This window comes from Squalius cephalus (assembly GCF_949319135.1).
Source record: "Squalius cephalus genome assembly, chromosome: 24".
NCBI classification, from domain to species: Eukaryota; Metazoa; Chordata; class Actinopteri; order Cypriniformes; family Leuciscidae; genus Squalius; species Squalius cephalus.
Window position 1 is genome coordinate 15,020,747 of NC_137145.1, and position 15,753 is coordinate 15,036,499.

Genomic DNA, 15,753 nt, shown 5'->3' on the forward strand with positions numbered 1-15,753 from the left:
TTTTTAGTAAACCCATTGCCTTAAAATTATTAAATAATTGTAATGCTTAATTGAAAAATTAAGTTATGTGAACTTGAAAATTCCACATTACTTATTTTTTTTGCGATTAAGCATGACATTTATTTACGTAATAATTTTAAAGCAGCAGGTTTCCTCAAATTTTTTTAAGTTAAGTCAACTGCTCACTTTTTACAGTGTACTTTTATCATGTTTTCATGATGCATGCATAATCAGAATATGACCAAATTACATTTACTGTGACATCGAAATATTCTTGTGTAAATGTGGACATTTCTGCTACCCTGTCAGAACAGTTGAGAACCACTGAATGATATACTGGAGGAAGCAAAAGTGTCTAGAAACCACCAGCCCTCATGGAGGAGATTAATTGAGAAAGATATAAGGGAGATATCATGGTGATATTGGGCGTTAAGCTTTCAAGCTGCATTGATGTGCATAAAACCTTGTCTTTCCCCTCACTTCTTGAGCTCAATGTTGGCTAGAAACAGCACGTTCCAAATCATTGATCTCTCCCTTGGCAACACCTGTGGGCTCCATTGAGGTCTATATAGGTTGAGAACTGTAATACACACTGCTTTCTTGATGATTTTGGACCTGTTCCAACTGGAATTTTAACAGTTTATAGCAATGTGATTAATGGTTTATTATATAATAATAATAACAATAATAAAAACTGTAAGATTGCATGTGTATCTGTCTCTGTCTGACAGAATGTCAAATTCAGAAGAGAAAAGATGGAGACAGAAAGAGAGAGAGAAAGGTAGCGACTAGCGAGACAGAGAGGTGCTAAAATTAGAACACCCCCATGTTGAGAGGCAGTTGAATTTCCACTTCACAGAAGGAAAAGTGAATCATCTGGATATTTTTGTGCCATTGCAGAGGGAAATCATTTCACAGGATTTATTGATTGACAATCAAGCACACCTGTAGACTGGAAATTGATTTTTAGCCCTGGATTCTGGAATCCACATTGAGCTGGTATTGCACTGCATTGGTCTGAGGGTGGTCAGTTGCTACACACTGAGACATTTAACTGATTTTCTCCCTTAAGGTGAAGTGTGTTTTTTTTCCTTTTTTTTTTTTTTTCTGCCATTTGTAGTTGGTTTCCCCTCCAAAGAGTGCAAATGCTGTGCCACAAGATCACTAAAAAAAAAAAAAAACACATCTGGTGACCTCTATATTTGAATTCTGCACCAGGGAAACATATCCATTTCTTTTTTACGAACCATGCAGAAATAACATATAGTCATTTGCTGTGCTTAGAATTTTATTTTTTATTTTTTCAGAATTTATTTTATCACAGGAACTTGTTAATGGCCACCGTAGTATGCTAAGAGATGTTTTTCCACTTAACATATAGGCTACATACATACACACACACATATATATATATAATTTATAGGAGCTGTTTTTACGCAGGCACTTTTTGTGAAATTATGATTTCTGTGACTTGAAATCTCTTTTTCTTGCATTTGACTAACATTTTATGTATTCTGTTTTTGATCCAGTTACTAATTAATGAGGCCCATTTTCAGTCATTTCTATATATTTGATTATACTTTTGCCAGCAGAAACATTTGCCACCTGCTTCTGTGTACATTACTGCTAATCAAAAAATCTATTATCCACATGATTCATTTGTGTCTAATCTCAAGGACTCCATTCGAGTTTGCATTATGCTTGTGTTGTAGCAGCTGCTGTTCCAAAGTGATAACTGTATTACTTTATGCCCGTTGGCAGACAATGTATCTGGGAAAAACAACAATAACATGCTAAAAACCAAACCAGAACGGTTCAATGTGGGAAAAATTCCAGGCTTACCAAAGGTTCAGTCATACACCAGTAACAGGGTATGTAACTATTACGCATGGAACAGCTGCAAACCCATCGCTTAAAATTACAGTGCGAGTCTCACGAAACCTGCTCTGTGATCTTAATCTTTAGTTCAGTAATTCATGTATTTCTTTAAGGAATCATGTAGGCGTATTGGACGTGTCACTAATAATTAATTTTAGTTCAAAGAAAGAATGTCTGTGGATAGTTTTACCTGGGTTTAGACACTCTTCACACAACCTTATAAATATATGAGAAATGTCAGTATGTTGGATAGTAATTTGAAGGGCCGATGATGACCACCTGGGGAATATAGTCAAGCCTACGCTATACTTTGATCGTCTGTTCCATATGTGGCTCCAGTACAAAACTTGTATGGTGTTCTCTGAGGCTTTCTGAGATCATAAGTACTATATAATTAAGAGAGACATACAGAAGATGGGTCAGGGTGAATTGTAGATGCTGCAATTATGGTGGTATCATGGTTTTATGTGTAGATCAGATATTTAAAATACACTATGTGTAGTATGTGCCTGCAGTCATATACATACAATAATATCAGTCAAGTGAGCTAAATGCATCTTCCACCATTAAAAGGACAGAAAACCCCCATTACTGGTAGTTTTCATCATGCTCTGATGTGTATTGATTATATGGTAAACCACATGTTGTTGTACAGCATGTATCATATTGCTCAGAGATGACTTTCAAACATATCAGCGCTTAATTTTTCATGAGGAAAATGGAACATTTTGTCGTTGTGGTTTGGGATGGCCTAATGTCTAAATAGCTTTGTTCGCATTTGCATCCAATCACATTAGACGGAAAAAAAAAGTATGAGTGTCTCTCTTTTCCCCTGCCACAATCAACATGGTAAACAGGAAACCAACAGCAATAAAAAAAATAAAAAATAAAAAAAACAGCTAAAGTGGTCCTAATGTGTTCAGAAAGAAGAACGGGAAGCAATTTCCTCACCATTTGATGTTTCTAGTCAAAAAGTCTAAACATATGACTACTGTAAGACTATCACAAAGAGAGAGAGAAATTAAAATGAAATGTAGTTTTTAAAATGGGCATTTCCTTAGTTTACTCTGCACTTTACTTTTTATTTTACTTCATTTTTACATTTTATTTGGCACTACTGATGCTTAATTGATTTGTTGATTTTTGATTTCAGCAGGTGGTGGCACCGACAGAGTCATTGAATCATTCATTCAGCTGATTTGTTCAGGATCGAAACATGATTTTTCTTGAAGACACTATTGTCTTAAAGGAGAACTCCGGTCAATTTTAACATTGAGCTCATTTTTTTGTACATTTGGAGTGCTGTAAATACAGAGAACAACGACAAAAATCGGTGTTATCCTCTTTTTAAAATTTGCACCCTGTTGACTTCAATGGGGCAAGTTTTAAACCTGCTTTTAGCTTCTTAACATCCTTGATGTGTCATTACAAGTGCCCAGCCATGTGAGTGATTCCTTTAGAGTGAACGCGGGTCAATCTGACTGCAGTAGATGTGAAAGATATGAATAAAAATTATGTTTATTCAGCCAGCGCACATACACTGTATTTACATCCTGTTTTCGGTCGAAGTCCATAGTAATCGATTGTCGAGTTCACGCACATTGGTTTAGTACCTATGATCATGCGCGTGAACTCGACAATCGATTACTATGGACTTCGACCGAAAACAGGATGTAAATACAGGTATGTGCGCTGGCTGAAATAAACATCATTTTTATTCATATCTTTCACATCTACTGCAGTCAGATTCACCGTGTTCACTCTAAAGGAATCACTCACATGGCTGGGCACTTGTAATGACACATCAAGGATGTTAAGAGGCTAAAAGCAGGTTTAAAACTTGCCCCATTGAAGTCAACAGGGTGCAAATTTTAAAAAGAGGTAACACGGTGTATGGCAACACCGATTTTTGTCGTTGTTCTCTGTATTGACAGCACTCCAAATGTACAAAAAAATGAGCTCAATGTTAAAATTGACCGGAGTTCTCCTTTAAGTACAAGATACTTGATATTTACTAATGATCCGATGTATTAAAACAATATTGCAGTCACCGCGGTCATGCAGCCAGCCTTGAGCTTGCATTAAAATAGCTTATTTCACAGTACACAATTTCTCATTGTACCCATCCAAGTTGCAACTGTACATATTTTGTCAGGACAATTCAAATGATCTAAAATCAAAATAGAGACAACAATTTTTTTTTTTTTTTTTAGTGGACAGCATTTTCCTTGTATCACATTTTTGTATTTTCTTACTATTTCTTGCACTTTCAATACTTATCCGAGATATAGTTTTGAGACAGCCTAACTGTATATCTAATAAATGTAGTGATCATTTCTTGAAAATTATGCACTCTACATTTTTTTAATCTTATTCTCTTATTCATATTTAGAGTGAAAAGCTCAGAGTGGTTTGGTTGATTAAATCTCAGAGCGATGTCTTATCTTAATTGATGTACCTCTCGAAAATATCCCTCTCCACTCTGATTTAAGTCCTTGCAAGTCAATTACACAGTAGGACTGTTTTGACTAGGTTGCAGAAGAACAGACTCCAGTGCAATCTAAAAAACTATGAGTCGACAGAATGAACAGCTGAAAGCACCTGCTATTTTCAGAATAATTCCTTTAGGTGAAATCTCATTCTGGGGCATTCATGTCACACTTCTGGTGCCTTTGAGAAGATCTTTGATCCGTGCAGAGACACAACTCATTTTCTTAGATTTAAATGTACTTTTTTTTTAGCACCAGTTCTGTGATTCATTAGACTAAATGAAACCCAGCAGCTGATTCTTTCCTTAGTGAGCATAACTTAGTTCCTCAAAGCATTAGATTGCATTAAAAAACAAAGAAAACCCATTTAAAATGTCATTTTCGAAGATCATTAACACATTTCTATTTCCTGTAGCTTATGAAGCTTATGTTTGTTAATTTATACTGATCAGACATTTTTTGGTTCTTTGTGCTTCCCCTTTATTTCACACACATCTAAAGCATTTGATAACCCTTGCCTTTCCCGCTTTCAGCAGTCCAATATAGCCTGGCATGTTCTCCCTCAGTTGGTTTTGAGTGGTTTTTCAGCCTGAGCGGTCAGATGGGGCGGCAGCAGAGGCTACAGTCATTACCTCACTCTCAGAAAAACACTCGCCCGCCCTCTGGGCTCCATTAGGTTTTCCTTTCCTCAATTACCAGCACAACACGCACTTCATTGTTAGGCTGTTTGACAGGAGTGAAGTATTGGCTTTCATTGGAGCCACTTCCCCCAGCGCTACTCGATTATGATTCTATTCACCCTAAAGAAGTCAGAGATGGTCTACCTTCCTCTTTCACTTGTTACCAGATAATCGCACGATAAATTTACACTCTGGGTCATTCTTTATTCTGAGTAATAGGTTCTAATGGGTTAATTTTCAATCAATTTATGAGCAATGTGAAACATTTGCTATTGATTTCATTTATATGAAATATGACACATTTGCCAAGATTTTGTTTTATATAAATGTGCTGTTATTTACTCACCCTCATGTCATTCCAAACCCATTTACTGTCATTTTTCTTTGAAAAACAAAACTAGACATCATTACACTGGTCTTGCCATATAATGACAGTTCACAGTGACCCAGGTCTGACAAAAAACACCATAAAGTCAGAAAAAAATATCATAAAAGTCATGTGCTGGATTCCAGGTCTTCTGAAGTCGTTTTTATATTGCCAAAGATGAGATAATTTAAATAATAAATAAATCTCTACAACTGTGCATAAATGCAATCCAGTAATTGGCCTTAATTTTATATTAAATTTAATAGTAAACAAACAAAAAAATGTTGAAACACATTTCATTCTTTTTTATAATAATGACAAAAATATTTAAATATACGTTGTCAAATGAACAACAAGTCAGCGGACTGGAACATGAAAGGAACCAAACGTCATCGGATTCCACTTTCTTTTTTTTTAAACTTTTTTTTAACCAAATTAATAAGAAATGTGTCGATTCACAGCCCTAATCAATAAATATGTAAATTGCGATCTATACATCACACAAAACTATCAGAAGGCTTCAGTAATATATAGAATATAGTGTGTAGTATATTATAGTCTATTTTTATGGCATTTTTATCTGTTGGTGAATGGAAAGATCTACATAATCTACTTTGGTGTTCTACAGAAAGAAATAACAGCATACAGGTTTTGAATTACATGAGTGTGAGAGAGTAATGACAAAATCCTCATTGGGGGAACTATTCCCTTAATAACAAATCAACAACGCTTGATTACCAGAGTGCTTTCTGTTTTAAATGTTCACACTGTTAGCTCTTGTAGACTGTGTTCTGTAATAACAGGCTTTTTCTTATATTTTGAGTGCACAGTCACTTGCTAAAAACTGAGAGACAACCTTGAGCTCTAAAAAGTCACTATACTATTTTACCTTGTTTCTTGTTTCACAAGAGGAAATGAGGTTGATACATTAAATAGTGATAACATTCTGCCTTAAAACTTTTTTGGCAAGAAATGAGCAAGGTTTTATTTTCAGCCCTATTCCAATTCCATCTGCTCATGGTGAGGAGTAATTATCTGGACCCTTGTAATGGAACAAATCCTGTTTTGTTGACTTAATCTGCGACTTGTCAATCAAGTGAATTGAATCCCCGAAATAGATGAACCATTCGGAAACCTACAGGATTCTCCTCTCTTATCTGTCACCAGCAAATTGACCCCTTATTTGTTAAAACATATAAGTAAATCCATTATTTTCTGTTCTCTCCCTTATTATTTTTTAAATGCGTTGCAAAATGGCTATTTCCTCTTGAGCTGTGGTGACTTTAAATTATGAATTTTAAAATACTATCGAGCTTTTTGTGATGTGGTTGGAGTGAAAATTCTGCAGATGCATTTAATTCAGAATTGTCTTATTACAGTAGCTGGTCGCTCTCCTGGCTGTGCTTGGAGTAAATTTTATTAGCTGCTCACTCGTGTCTCATATTGTGCTCCAGACAGTGGGAAATATGTTTCAAATTCTGTCTCCACCCACTCGCTCCACATTGGAAATAAAACCACCTCCAGAATACAGATACCTCTTATAACCCTGGCTCATGACAAAAGCTTATCTTGCCATCACACCTGAATTTGCCATCCATTTAATGGGGAAGATTATCAAAGGATTCATTCCAGGAATAGGAGCAGCGGGAAGTGCTTGCAAATAGTAGTATTTGAAAACCCATCTGTGCCGTTAAATGTTGGCATTATTTGTGTGATCTTTAACTTATTTGACGCACCTTCCTCTGATCATCAAACTAACATGTCTCTGCTAATTTCAGGAACCATTTAACCTTTTTTAAGCCATCTTTGATCACATCTCATAATGTCTTACTCTTATTTTTTCTCTGTAAACTATCGATTTACATTTCCAGTTGGCCATTCTGCATGTCATTAGAAATGAATTTGAAGCCACTCTCCAGACTTTGTCTGTGATGGATCAATCTTTAATTAAGTAAAATCCCCTCAGAGACGCCTGCTGAGAGGGGGTGTTCATACTTGTAAAGTGAGTGAGTGACACTAATAGCATTAATGTTTTTGTCCTGAGGCATCTGATGAACTTTATCTGAAATTAGAGCCTAATTCAGCTGTAGTTTGCTATTATTTAGAAGGGTATCTGAGTCAGTCGACTGGTTCTCCACTTAGCACTGCAGAGACCCACTGTAGCAAAATTGTAGCAGCTGTTTTGAACATTTTGTTCTTTACTAAATGTTAAAAGCACTTCCCATAATTCCACATATTTTAGTAGTAACAATTGGTTACAATTCCAATCTGCAATCTCCTATTTGTATCATATCTGAATATTTTTGAAACAAGTCTCACCAAGGCCGCTTTATTTGATCAAAAATAAAGTAAAAACAGTAATTACCATAGATATGTTTAGTTTTATCGTGTTTTAGTTTGGTTCTGTTCTGTTATTTGCCAGTGTTCCCTTTGCTTGTTTGTTTGCATGGTATCTGATTACTTACACACATGCTTCTGTTCCAGTTAATTATCTTACCCTCTGTATTTAAGATTAGATTCCTTTGCTCGTCTTGTTTATATTATACATTGTGTTCTCTGAGCATTATTCCAGTGTATGTCCAGGTTTATTTTTGTTATTAAAGACTTTATTGAATTTCCTGCACAGTACAATTATTACAGCCATGTTTGACAGAACACTGAACCTTAACAAAACCAAAATGGTCATGCCAGCAGTCCACTTGCTCAGCCCGGAGCAGGATCAACGAACCCTCAAGGACCACACGAGAGACTTTATAGACCAGGCACTAGACTTTTTTCCATGAGCGAACTAAAGCATGTCTGCCTGGTGATGTTCCTTGAGGGACATTTGCCACGTTTATGGAGTGGGTGCTGATGAACTGCAGGTCTTTGTTAACCATCTGCCCAGCTGAGGAGGACATTACCAGCCCCCCTCCGGACACAGAGCCAGGCCAGCCAACTCACACACCCCTCACGGATGAAACACCAGGATCCACTACGGCCTGCCGCGATGCCAGAGCGGACGGCTGAGCCTATCATCGCCTCGGAGCCTGAGCCCAACAAAGCGTCTGACCAGGTGCGTGAGCCACCAATATCGTCCTTCCCAGTGGGTGTGCTCATGGAGTATGAGTACTCTGCCTACACTGAGAGTGAGCCGCATTTGGTCTCTGTATTAATTGATGAGGAAGTAAAAGATGATATTCCCTGTGGTCTCCTGTCTCCACTGGTCCCACCCAGCTCCATGTCTCCTGTGGTCCCGACCAGCTCCAAGTCTCCTGCATTTTCGATGGACCCAGCCTCCCTCTCCGGCCTCTTCTATCAAAGACAGCTAGTTCTTCGGCTCCGCATCATCTACCTCCCTTCAGTTCCTCGGCATCTCCTCTGTTTACTCCACTCTGCTGCGCTGATCCGCCTCGGGTCTTCCGGCCGCCAGCTCTGCCTTGGCACATGGATCCCCTGTCTCCACCTCAGAGTTGAAGCCGGTCACTCTACTTCGGCCCGTTGACCTGTCGGCTCCACATTGGCTCCCCCCCCCCCCCCCAGCTCCACCTGGGACTGTCGTCCTCATGGCTCTACCGGGATGTAAAATGACATTTATTCCTGTGATGGCTAAGCTAAATTTTCAGCAGCCATTACTCCAGTTTTCAGTGTCATACGAACCTTCAGAAATCATTCTAATTTGCTGATGTGTTTCTTAAGAACAGGATTGTTAAAAACAGCTGTGCTGCTTAATTTTTTGAAAATAAAAATAAATGAAGAGATAATTCAAGAGAAATCTTTTTATAACAGAAAGTAAATGTAATAGATAAATGGCATATACATTTTCATTGTATAATATAGTTTTCGTAAAGAAAATACTCTGATGGGAAAGCTTAGAGGATACTGCGCTATAAGCTTATAACATAGTATTTTGGGGTATTATACCAGGGGTCAGTGTGGTATAGGAATATATGAAAGTTCATGTTCTGTGACATGAACATACTGATATTCCATCTTTCTAGCTTTCTGTTGTGGTATTACTGATAAAACAAAACTTTATGTGTTTAACTGCAAGCAAAAGCAATCATAAAGACAGCACATTCTCATATAACCTGACAGCAGCTCAGAAGCACCTGCAGCCCAACAATTATTCATGCTGTCTTAAGAATCATGACAGTTTTGTTTTGTGTTGTATTTCTGCATTCCAGTATTATACTTTATTTTTAATATTTTTTTCAAACTTGTCCTAGACAATTTGTCTGACACTCACAAATTTAGGTATGCAAAAGTTTAGAAATTAAGAAGTTAACATTTATGATTAATTTTTGGGTGTGTTTAATAATTACGAAAATTATTAAATAATTAATTACGAAAGGACTCTATCTTGTGAATGCAATGTCCAGACTTCACAAAACTTTGTACACATGAACAACAGGACAGTCTGAGAAAACATGCCAAATTCCAGGGTGTTGATCTCAAGGTAAACACATTAACAGTGTCTGATATTTAGTTTTTAAATATCTCGGATCTTTTCATTAATTGTATTCCTTTTGAAGTGTGAGGGATGGCGGATGGCAGATGACAGTAGATGTTTGGCCTGAGTTCATGACAGGGAGCTCTGGGGCCGTAGTTGGTTCAGAAGAAATATAAATGACTTTTGCAGGAGCCTCAAGAACGACTATATCAGGGCAATGTACTATGAAACTAGTGCAACAGTGCAATATAAAGATACATTTATAAGACTTTTGTATACATTTTCTTACAAAATCTCAGAGTAAAACTGGGAGTTGTGAAAAATATGATACACCGGTGTTTTGCCAGATGAGAAGTTTATCTATGTATCATCTTTATACTCTTGTAATTCATTTTATAACTGTACCATATCTCTCTTTTAATTTCTTTTTTAAACTGTTTTAATTTTCCTTGCTTTTATTTTGTGATTATTTTAGTTCCTTTCTGTAAAGCACTTTGAATGCCATAGTGTATGAAATGTGCTATATAAATAAACTTGCCTTGCCTTCAATAGCATGTTGACTATATATATATATATATATAGGGTGAGTTTCTAGTGAGCTAATTAACCAAGCAGTTTATAACACATACCACTGAAGACTTTGAAGGCTGATTTCTTCATGAGCGCCCCACAGCCGAAGTCAATCAAATTAAACTCAATAGTGTCCTGCATGGTTCACCAGCACGTTCTCCAGTTTGATGTCCCAATGGAAGACACCGCACTCACAGCAAACATTAGCGGCGTGAATGACCTGCCACATAACATGTTGTGCTGTCCCCTCATTGAGGTTTCCTCCGTGGAGCTCCATGAAACTAAACATGTCCATGCAAGGCAAGGGCCGCTCCATGACCATGATGCAGTGGTCTGTGTCATCCTGCCAGTCCAGAATTTTAATTTTTTGAGGAACGCTGGGGCCCTTAATGGCCATCAATGTCAGGCCGATCTCCAGGGGGAGGCGTTTGGGATGACCAGGCTAAAAGAAACAAAATATGACAGTTAGATGGAGGTGGTTTCCCAAATACGGACTTAGTCCACAAATCAAACAATTTGCCACTGAAAAATCATTTGTAGTCTGTGATTAACATGAATATAAGACGTTACAGTATATAAATTGGAAACAGTGACTGAGAAGCAATAAGCACTTTGATATATGGCATGTCTGGCATCTTCACTGAAAATTTCACAGCCACCTGATCAACAAAACAAAAAATTAAGTGTGAGAAATTAAGTATAAGAGTGAATGCAAAGTTTCTCAGGGAACGCAAAACATTTGCGAGAGAACGCAAAAGCATTGGCAAATAAATTTTCCTCTCATCTCATTTTTGTTTTCTTCACCATGTCCCTAGGTGCTCCGTAATTTCCGAAATTCATCCCATAATATTTATATATATATATATATATATATATAATCAGTGACTTTTGAAAAACACTATAAGGAAGGAGTAAAAATTAAAATATATTGACAATATAATTGGTTGGGTCTCTGAAGAAAATTTATGCTACAAAAAAAGTGGACAACTTTTGAGTTCAATATGTTTACATCAAAGTGTGGATTTCAAGTTTTTTCAGTCAAGTGGAAAGGAGACTGGAGATGCAATTTTTCTATACCTTTTGAGCTCTAAGCTTGTGTTTGTTGTTGCTAGGGATTTGAAGAGAGAGTGAGAAACACACAAACAGAAAGATTTCAAAGTCTTTCAACTTTTTATAGGGATGTAAACCTTCCATTGAAATCTCCATCTTCCACCCTAATTGAAAAGTCGCTCCATTTGGATAGGTTGTAATTCGCAAATCCTTTTCATTAACAGCCCTGAACCCCTGAAAACCATCCTTCTCAGTAAGGCTTCCTAAGGCCATCAAAGACTATCAAGCTGCTCCTAAGTTTATTTTGTTTCATCCCACTCCAGTGCTGCCAACAGCCTTCTAAATAATCCATCCAGCATTCAGCAGGAATGCTGCTCTCTATTGCCCTCTCAGATTCTTCATTTGTCCACACACAGTCCAATTACAAACAAACACAACACACCGATCTGTGATTGACAGCGTATCTAAATGTTTCTCCGAGTTGTGCCGCTTCATTTGACTTCCTGTGGCAGTGAGGTCACAATCTGAGCACATATAGAATGATAACCATTGCTAATGGGAACGCTGAACTCTGATCCTTTTATAGACGTATTTCTATGCATGTCTATTTAAGCCTAAAACAATCATTTTTGTCCACTTGGTCATTGATGGGAAACAACTGAAATGCCCAACCAATCCACATGCTAATGACATATTTATTCACAGGGCTGCAATGTGACGGGCGCTCATCACACCATCTCCAGAGACCTGTAGCCTAGGTAACAGGAGGTGTTTTTCCCCCTCCCCCATCCACCTATTTTCTTCATTTATTTTGTTCTGGACATTTCGGATTTGAGTCCCCATTGCTGAAGTGACAGTCCGCCTTTAACCTCTCTCACATTTGTTCATTCAAAATAAGCAAGCCGGTGCCCTGGGCAATGACAGTTCAGATCTCCAAGAGAGTTTTTCCACTGTTGTGGCATCTGCGTGACAGATCAAGCTCGGCAGTGTGAAGTCAGCACGGAGAAAAGCCAGGTTTGCAATCCATTCAAACTGAAAGAGCCAGACAAATTCATGCTACCACAGAAAGGAACATATTCTGCTGCCATACAGGAACATGTTGCATTTATTAACCATAAGCTAATGAAAAAAGCCTGCAAATGGAAGGCAACTTTATGAATTAAGGTTGGCGAGATTCTGCCAATATGACATGCCACTCTTTGGATAATGAAATCATAAGTAAACTAGCATTTGTTTGTTTGGTAAGCACATTTTGTGCAAGCAAGAATAGAGAAATGAGCAATTATGCAAGACCAAAAAGCTTGTTTAACTTATATATTTCTATCTATCTATCTATCTATCTATCTATCTATCTATCTATCTATCTATCTATCTATCTATCTATCTATCTATCTATCTATCTATCTATCTATCTATCTATCTATCTATCATTTGTTCGTAAACTGTTGAGGTGTGGTTTTGTTTCCAGTTTTTCTCATTCGCTTTGGTACATTTCTCAGATCACAATTGAAATTCTCAAAATTAACCTCCACATCATCTCACTTATGCACATCATAAAATCAGTTTATCATTATTTTGTACAAATTGCAAACGCTTTCATACATTCATGCAATTGACAATATATGTACAACTGTCTGCTGCTTCCTACGTTATCAATTGCGTCATGTTGATCAAAATATAGTTTTGTTCCTTGCATGAGTCATTAAATGCATAATGGTTGAACTAGTTGTCATAAACTGTCAAGCATTTTCTATACATTTCTATTACAGTTTTTTGTAAATGTGCCCTGAATTGCTAATTCTTGATTTTCACCAATGAAGGGGAATGTAGAGCATTAGATCAACCAATGATCAACCAGTTCTCTAAAATAGCTTGTGCATCTCATGAAGATTCATTTGGCAAGCATATATAGACAGAGCACAACACAGTGTTACACACTCTGACAATGAAAGAACAACAAGGAAACAAACAGGGTCAACAGCCGGGAAGAAGAGGAGTAAGGATGCATGGAGGAAGGGTAAGGAGGCAAAACAGAGGAAGAGGTAGAAGAGGCCAAGATTGCAGGTTTTCTGATGAAATAAGAGCCACTATTGTGGACCATGTTCTCAATCATGATCGTATGGCCGAGGGCGAGGCGAGTCGAAAGGTACAGCCGAATGTTGGGAGAACAACCGTGTCCTCAGTCATTCAAATGTTTGTAGACAGAACAGGTATGTAATCAGTCAATGTTCACTATACTGTAATACTAAATACTTACTGTAATGCTATATTACAGTAGTCCACTTGCATTTTACATTATATAGTAAATATAGGCTATACTTTATAGAGACATAATGTAACACACACGCACACATACATAGAGTATGTGTGTGTGCATATACAGTATACACACGTACATACATCTATAGAGAGAATGTGTGCGTGTGTGTTTATATATATATATATATATATCTTTTTCTTTATATCGCAGTGACATTGTACTGTAAAACTGTAACTGTGAATCCTGTCCAGTCTCTTGCAATCAATATCACACATAGAGTAATGTGTAAATTTGTACTGTTCAAATGTATATATGCCATACAGATACAGTAAAGTCTTTTGCATTTTTAATCATGGTCATCAAAATCATATAGATAGTTTACATCTGAAAATGCTGACATAGTACACTATTATATTGACAACATGACTAAGCATTTTGACTATCTTGTATGACACAACTTGTCATTTTGATGGCACTGAGATGTTCATTGAAATAAATACTTACTTTTGAGAGATGAACTAAGGATTTTGAGCAAGTTACAGGGTTTTGCAGGTAATCCACTGTGTGGTGCTGTTTGTATGAATTGTTTTGAAAAATGCACTTACTGATTTGCAAATCTTAAACAGATAGTTCACCCAAGAATGTAAATGTTGTCATAATGTACTCACCCTCAAGTTGCTCCAAACCGGTATGAGTTTCTTTCTTCTGCTGAACACAAAGGAAGATATTTTGAAAAATGTTGGTAACCAGACAGTTGACGGTAGCCACAGAAAATGAAGAAAATACTATTGAAGTGTACTAAACTATCAACTGTCTGGTTACCAACATTATTTAAAATGTCTTATTTTGTGTTCAGCAGAAGAAAGAAACTCATACAGGTTTGAAACAACTTGAGGGTAAGTAAATGGGGATTGAAATAACATTTTTGGGTGAACTATCACTTTAAGGATGATTCGAGAAATGTATCAAAGCTACTGAAAGAACAAGTCATTTGTGCGTGAACTTAACTACGCTGGCTGTGCAATGCTTTTGATTCACTAAAAGCAATTGTTTGTGAATTGGATTACAATAGTCATGCTGTATTTGTTTGTGTTTGCATGCAGCCTGCAAGGACAAATTAATAGAAATACCTTTTTCTTCACATTATTTTGCATGCATGTATCTCTTAACATTAAATTTAGCTTGCAAGCTCACAACTTGCAATTCAATGATTTATTGTAATATAATTATGAATTATTATTATTTTGCCATCGCCCCTAGTTTCAAGCAGTGCAAAAACGAAAATAGTAAGTACCAATGCATATGCATGATAAAAATATATGTCTTTCTAACTGCATTATTAGTTGCGGTTTTATCTCTTGTCCCTATACAAATACTAGGGTCCAAGAAGGCTAATCACTACAACAAGCAGTGTCTGGCAGTGACTACAACAAGCACTGTCTTGGCAAAATCCAATCAATTTTAATTATCCGGGTTTTTCTAACAGAAATACGGTTTTAAAACAGCTGGCATGAATACAGAGGCGTGATAAAGCCTTTCCTTTGTACAAGTAGGCTACAGACAAACTCTCCTACCTGTATTAATGAAGAACAGGATACATTTCATTTATGGTGTCTGGCCCAGCAAATCAATACTGCCATTCTGTAAGATTATCTCATTTTGTAATAATTCAGAGTACCATTATCTGTTCTCATGCTTTAATGATCCAAATCAAGGTACTTGAGGTGAGAATACACTAAAGATCTTGGTATTTGTTTGGAAAGATTGAAACCAAGAAGTTGGTATTAGATTTGGTCCCTGTTCTCATTCTGATTTCCCTTCTCTTTTTCTCATTTTTATATCTCTAGGTATAAGCTCATGAGTATTTATATTGAGATGTGTGAATACTAAGATATTTATGTTGCCTGGAGGTAGCAGTATACCCAGCATCCACAAAGTGGCTCATAGAAACATCAGAAAGCTAATTCAACTGTTTGTCTCCCCATCACCCTACCTCGCACTGCCGTATTTTTCTAAAGCAAGGCATC